This window comes from Portunus trituberculatus, chromosome 39, assembly GCF_017591435.1.
Source record: "Portunus trituberculatus isolate SZX2019 chromosome 39, ASM1759143v1, whole genome shotgun sequence".
Lineage (NCBI taxonomy): Eukaryota > Metazoa > Arthropoda > Malacostraca > Decapoda > Portunidae > Portunus > Portunus trituberculatus.
The window spans coordinates 14,201,295-14,208,794 of NC_059293.1; the positions used below are offsets into that span (position 1 = coordinate 14,201,295).

The 7,500-nt window shown below is 46.9% G+C and overlaps 1 protein-coding gene and 1 long non-coding RNA gene across 3 annotated transcripts in view; one reads left to right on the forward strand and one right to left on the reverse strand.

Moving 5' to 3' along the window:
* LOC123515596 overlaps positions 1 to 7,500 on the reverse strand; it is a 291,197-nt gene that overhangs the window by 112,581 nt on the left and 171,116 nt on the right. The gene's annotated exons all lie outside the window — the stretch shown is intronic.
* The window catches only part of LOC123515598, a 111,209-nt gene that overhangs the window by 102,434 nt on the left and 1,275 nt on the right, over positions 1 to 7,500 (forward strand). The gene's annotated exons all lie outside the window — the stretch shown is intronic.

Below are 7,500 nucleotides of genomic sequence, written 5' to 3' on the forward strand. Positions count from 1 at the left end.
GACGCTCAGCGGCAGCGGAAGCACTACCGGCGGCAAGCAGGGTGGGAAGGAGGATATCTTGGCGATATGCAGAACCGGAGATGTTGTGTGTGTGTGTGTGTGTGTGTGTGTGTGTGTGTGTGTGTGTGTGTGTGTGTGTGTGTGTGTGTGTGTGTGTGTGTGTGTGTGTGTGTGTGTGTATACGTGTGTGTGTGTAAGTACGTACACACACACACACACACACACACACACACACACACACACACACACACACAAACCAGCATCTGAAGCATCACCTTTGTTTTCCCATGCAGAAGTAATACCAGTCGTCGGAATTGGACGTGCTTAGACCCCCATCAAGAGCCCGGCAATCAGCCCTCACAGCTCCCACAGTCCTTACACTACTCACACTCCCCCAACGAAACACAACAAGCACAGCAAGCACAGCGTCCCCGTGGAAGCACAGATCAATATTCACAATGTGCTCATGACGGGCGTCGCCAGGTGTCTGGGCTCCCAGACGAGGCTCACAAAAACTCGCTGAGGACATCCCGGCCGCCACAGACGTGTTGGTCCTGGCGCATTATACCGGCCTGGCCTGGCCCTCGCCCTGTTCTGTGTTCTGCCTCGCATTTTCATTATGTTCTTGTAAACAAAGAAGTCCATGTGAGAAAAACTTGTTCACTTAGACAGACAAGGACAAGACATGCACATAATATATTCTATAGGATACATATGATGAGGCACTGAGAAATACAGTCTTAAGTTCAATGGCGATGTACAATATTCAGGTAGATGGAAATGTAGTTGGCTGGAACATTTCCATCATTCTGTACATTTATGAGCAAAAAAGCAGACATCCTCAGTGTGTTGGTATTAAAACTAGCAAATTACAAGAGAATCATGAAGCAGTAAAGATCCACGTACAAAGTAATGCATGTGCTCCGTGATGAGCCAGCATTACTAAACAAATAAAACTCCATGTCATTTTCAAGTATCAGTCAGCGTCAGTGAATAAGAACCAAATTTAAAAGACTTATTCATCACTGTACAAAAGTTTCCCGGCAATTATTCTGAAATAAATTAGTTCGTGAATTATTGTTGTTCTCAGGGAAGCGAGAAACGCCTTGATGCATGGATGTATATATGTATGTAAGTATGTATAATCATGTACGTGTGTGTCTGTGTATGAAAATATGGAGACACCTACATTGATCCATATTTATAACCATGTCTATCTGTCTGTATGTACAAAGCGTATGTATGTTTGCATGTTATAACCATATGTGTGTGTATCTGTGTATCTATGTAAGTATGCAGACAACTAAATTTATCCATGCCATATGTTTGCTTGCCTACCAACCATGTATCTGTCTGTCTGTATGTACTATACGTATATGCATGCATGTATAAGCATGCATGACGTGGAATACCTAAGTATACTGCAGGATTGGCCGGTTCTTTTATGCCTGTGAATGTAGGCAGCCATGCATCTGCCTGCTATGGGACGTGCACGAGAGTTTATTGATTATCCCCCAACCTTCCTTGATGTGGACGATACCACCACCTACTACTACAACGCTCGCGGGGCGCATACGCTTAACTGCTTCAACTCGCAGCGCAGGACTTCATCAAGTAAGCCAATGCATCTCTCTGGAGTGTTGACCAGGCACGGCCGTGGCTCTCTGAGATGCGAGTGGGAGGAAAGGTGGAAAGCTACTCTGGGGTGAGATGCGTGACTCAGCTCGTCTTGACAGTAATACCCTTAGATCTCATGATTGGCAGGGTGACTGCGAATATTTAAGTATAAAGTTACTAGTGTTTTGGCGCCAGTATGATGCGTTGGTGTGCATCAGGTGCCTGGCAACAGCATGTGAGGGAGTTAAGGGGGGTGGGGAGAGTGCGTGGACGTTACTGCTACTGTGTGCGTGTGCTTGAAGGTCCAGTTTTTATCCAGCGAGGGGCTCGGGGTTGAAAGGGACAGCTGTTTTAGGGGGCGACCGCGGGCGGCGACGAGGAGGATCTGTGCTTGGGACCCGCGCGGCCTCACGGTCTGCCTGGGGGACCGCAATGTAACCATTTGGCCGGGGGTTTACTCCGTGGCGGTGTGCGCTTGGATCAGTATGTGTGTGTGTGTGTGTGTGTGTGTGTGTGTGTGTGTGTGTGTGTGTGTGTGTGTGTGTGTGTGTGCGTATGACCCCCAGCGGTGACCGTCATGGCCGTGGGTGGTGGAGGCTGGTCATGGGAAGTGATCAATACCATCCAGGTCCCGATTGCCCTCATGCCCCCACCCGAGCCACCCCCATCCAACCAACCCCCTAAGGACGCAGCTGACCCTCACGTGACAGATTCATGGACGGCGTGTGTATACGATGGGAAGCCGTCAATTGTGTCTTCCTCATCGTGAATTATTAGGTAAATGTGTGTTTTCTGCCGTGGAATGATTCCCTAATTTCGCTCGTGACATCACACAGGTTCCTCCTCCACGCCCGGGGAGTGACTAGCCAAGCCTGCGCCAGACCAAGGGAAATAAAATGCAGTGAAACAGTGGAACGAAGCCACGTATGACGAGGCTCTACTTTTATTTTACGATGCATCTACTTATTGGACTTTTTTCGTTAATGCATATAAGAAAATTAGGATTTTTAGTGCTGGTGGTACTCAGCATTTTCCTTTTTTTTTCTATCCTGTTTTTTCGTCTCTCTTTTTTTGTAAGTATGATGAGATACACCGAACTTCTGAGATAGAATAATCCGTTACCGCCACCACCTCTTGCTTAGAATGAACCTTAACTCTCTAAACCACACTGTGTTTCCCATGTGGTGTCGCCGAACAGTAATCACGGCCAGTCCTCAAGGTATCATAGGACACTTTATAACATCACTACTGCTACACCATCAATAAGTCATCTATCTGAGCCATCCAGTCACCATCATTATTATCCTTATCATACACAATGTTATCGTCACAATAACAACTTCTTCCACTACACCCATTATACTGTTATCACTCCTTCGCCACTATTTTTACTTACATACCCATCATCATACCACGCCTATAATACACCTTCACTATTATTATGATAAACATCACTTGAAAATTACTCATCACTAGCCCAATCTAACCTATCACCACACGCCAACCACCAACACCACAAGCTTTCTCATTTCTACCATCACCATCATTACTCTTTCTAGCAACATTGTTATCATCATCATCATTATCAGCCCCGTCTCTAACATCACAATCACCACCACCACCCACCCTCTGCCCTCCACTACACAGGTACGGGTCTGGTTTAATTCCGACCAACCTTTTCTATCTTCTGTGGAGTTTCATGAATCAATTAAAACTAATTTTACACCGGTGGTGCATTTTTCAAAAGTTGAGGCATTTACCTCACTCTACTCATGACTAATTTATACGCTGTAGAGTAAACTATTTCAATTAATTTATTAATCTACACCCTCCCATGAGTGGATGGGAATAACAATAAAGGCAACTTTTCGGGAATAAGCATCTCGGGCGACTTTGTGCTGCTTGCATGACCTGTGATGGTCGCCTCTGTACTTCCATGAGCAAAACGTGTCCGAGCTTAATTGGTGGCCGTGGGGCGCCGCGTGTGACGAGAGGCAGCGGCTCGCCGAGTTGGGCGGCAGGCGGCAGGCGTTGCTCATCAGCCCACTGTTATGTATATGAGAGCTTTTTCCCGCTCGCGCTGTGTATGTATGACTGTGCGTGTGTGCGTGTACGTGAGTGTGTGCGTGCATGACCAGCGTGGACAGAGCTGCTCGGCGCGGCCCTCTGATAATATCGCGGGGCGAGCACCACCGCGGCAGCACGGCGTCATATCAATTAATCCATAATGAAGTTCAGGACATATTTATTTTATGTAACTGATGCATAATGACTTCAAAGCAAAAGATAAAAAATAAAGGACGCCTAAAATGACGCGTTTAGTATTCAGCCGCAAGAGAGTCCGAGCGTCGCTGCCGCGGCCGCGCCTCGCCTGCCTCGCCTCGCCGTATTATCCGTCAACGAGTCTGGCCGAACAATTGTCGGAAATTCCTGCTGCCATTGCATGATAGCCTCGTTCCAATAATTTTTAAATCACCGCCGTTCTTTTTTTTTTACTCTTTCTCTGACAGTCAAAAGCACGAATGCAAAGCTCTTATGCATTCGCTTTGCAGGGCGGTGGACGCGAGCGGCGCCCCCCACCCCCACCCGAGTGCAATCATAGCGTTGCCAGATGATCAGAGTCGCCAGAATTTTCTAACCGCCCCACCATTAGTCTCCCATGGCAGTAACATATACTGACGGCGCCACGGGTAACGTATGGCTGCCCAACTCTACCATTATCACCGTCGTCATGAATCTTGTCTTGCTTTATACCGAAGAATAAACTGATCCGCAAATTGATTCTTGGCTACTCGTCCCCGCATATCAACAAAGGTTGCAAAACATTGCCGGCATGATTATACTTCAAACATGAAACTCATTTCTAAAGTTTCGAAAAACAACAAGTCCAATCATTCCCAAGTACTCAGTCGTACATTGACATAAAATAACAGATAAAAAACACACTCGATGCAAAGCGCTCGACGGATCATTGGAAGCCATTTTGCCGTTCCGGAAACTAACGCAGCTAAAAAGAAAAAGAGAGAGAGACAGAGACAGAGATAGAGAGAGAGAAAAAAAGGAAGCGGGACTTGAAATTATCGGACCTGGGCGGCCTCCCGGTCTGGCGCGCGGCACCTGCATCACCAATTAGTGCTTGCGGATGATTATTAATGATAATTTACTTGCAGACAAAGACGCCTCTATCATGTTATCCTCGAAATATACAAAAGAAGGAACAAGGATGGTGAGGAAGGGGATTAGGTATGCTGCGGAGGACGATGGGTGAGTGTCCGACAGTCCGTGGAGTGGCCAGTGGTCTTCCTGGTGTTCCGCAGCAAGGGATTACGCCAACACCACACGAAGAGAACTAAAGTGCTTTATGGGGAACACCAAGATGAAGTAGGTAATCCAGTGTGCGATGATTAGTGCAAGACAGGACTTCACTCAGAGATCAATAGCAGACGCACCGCCACGTGGGAAAAATGCAGACATGTTTTTGGTGTTTATCTAAATGTTACGCAAAATCATACGAAAGAAATATTAGTTATTAAAGCTGACAAGAATCATTTAACGAAAGATGCTTGACCTTTTCAGTGAAGATATCAGATACAGGACTTACCACCACCACCACCGCCACCACCACTAACCACCACCACCACCACCACCACCACCAATAACACCATCATCAACACCACATACAAATAACGCGCAGAGTACAAAGAATAGCGAGGAAAAAACATCCAAAAGCATAAAGACCTCGCAAAGCAGCAACAACATTACACAAAAATTACATCGCCCCATCACCACCAACAACAAACACACGCACGTGAGGCGCGCGCCGGTTGGCAGCCCTGAAGCACACTGCCTGATGGGTCGATTTGGAATTCAGAAATTTTTGACTTGGAATGCTTGAGCGGAGGGCGAGAGGGAGAAGGTGTTTAGTATAGGGAGGGTGAGGGGACAGGAGAGGAGGGAGGTTGGGGGAGCGCAGGTGATTTAGGGAGCGAGGTGTCGTTTATGTAAAGTGTGGCAGGATGTTGCTATGTAGAGAGTAGGCGCCGCTCTAATGAAGGCTGCAGGCGGCCACGGACGCTGCTTGCACGCACCTCCACTGCTGGTCGGAGATCTACTTCCTACTGCCTGCTGAGGATCATCTCGTCAACTCAGCATTTCTTCATAACTGACTGAGGCGAACGTAGCTGATCCTCTACTTTAATTTTCTACTAAATTCAACTTGTTATATAAGTAAGTGAGGAGAGAAGAGTCCCTGAATCAAGCAACACATTATATGCGTGAGGGAGCGTCTTTCGTTTTTTGCATAAATTCGATTAATCTTCCCTGACCGCCTTAACAAAACATGCATTCCTGCTTCTCCTCGTCTCCTATGCCGGCAACCCCGTGCTTGAGAGAGGGTCCCGCGCTGCTGCAAGGTTACCCGTCCAGCCATTGTCGTCTTGTCGCTGGTGTCTTACCGCCGTGTTTTTGCTGGTGTTGTGTGTTGACGGAGGCGGCGGGCAGTCCAGGTGGCCGCACCCCACACCTCACCCCACGGCACCTCCTCACCTACACTTGTCTCAAAGGAGTTCACTCTTAAGCACAATGCCGAGCTCACCTCTTTGTTTTCATGCCGCGGAAGGAAAACAAGCATCTGCACGCTCAGTTCGTCACGGCAGCCTTGTCCATCCCATTGTTTAACGAAATATATTGGAGTTTGTATACGAATCGTCCTCAAGACACCGTTCGTGGGATTCTTGAGCAAGTGAAAGGGGGAAAGTGAGAATGGAAAAGCCCGTGGTGTCCTCACTGTGCCATTTCTCTCGTGCTTTAGGATGGCAGTTGCAGGCGCAGGTTTTCATGGGCTACGGCAGGCACTGTAATTGATGGCAGCGTTCCTCTACGTCAGATCTTTTCCTTCAGCTCAAACAAATGTCTTGCTGAACTGCGGAAACTGCACAAAGAAAACTATAGTCATAATTCCCGTCTTACTTTTTTCCCTAAATTTCGTCGCATGCAATGAAGGGAAGGAAGGAAGGCGGGAGGGTGAGGGGAGGCAGGAATGGTGAAGGTCGAGAGGGGAGTGAACTGATGCAACGTAGGGGACGAGGGAAGAAAGCGAGTTAAGAACACTGTGAACAACGGTGTAGGAAGGTGGAGAAGAAGGAGGGAAGGGAGAAAGGGAGCAGGTGAAGGACATAACAATTGTAGAAGAAAAACCTAGAAAGCCAGACCAGTATACTAAACATATACATGCATTCGTTAACAAATCCATCCAACTCATTTCACACTTACTCAGCTACAATCCAATCATAATCTCCAATCTAGATAATATATTCAACGTGTATCTCAAAGGAACACAAATGAAGAACAAAGTGTACTTTATATGACAAGCCACAATATAATCTAAATCAAGGATACCAGAGGACAGAGGGATAGTAAAGGCGAATGCTCCTCATCACTAAAGGAGAGAGAGGGAGAGAGAGAGAGAGAAAGAGATATACTCCAAAAGCGATGGAATTAATTGAGAGTAAATAAGGGGATTGAATATAAGTAAAGTAACACATCCCTGGCCATTGCTTCTTTAAGGTACCGATAAACATCACTCACGAGGGAGGTGACACTCGTGTACTGATTATCATATGACCATTTAACCCGTAACCCGAAGGTAAAAATAACTTTAATTTATTTCAGCCGCTCAGCTTTATGCCGGACCAATATTATATTCACAAATAGAGGTTAGCAACACGTGAATCTCGCAACATTTTTTTCCGTGTACTTGTTTGCTGCTGCCGTGCTTCTCGTCTCCTCTCCCCCTCGTCTCATCTCGCCTCGTCTTGTCTCGTTTCATCTCATATCTCCGTGCCTTGTCTCACGTGTGTGTGTGTGTGTGTGTGTGTGTGTGTG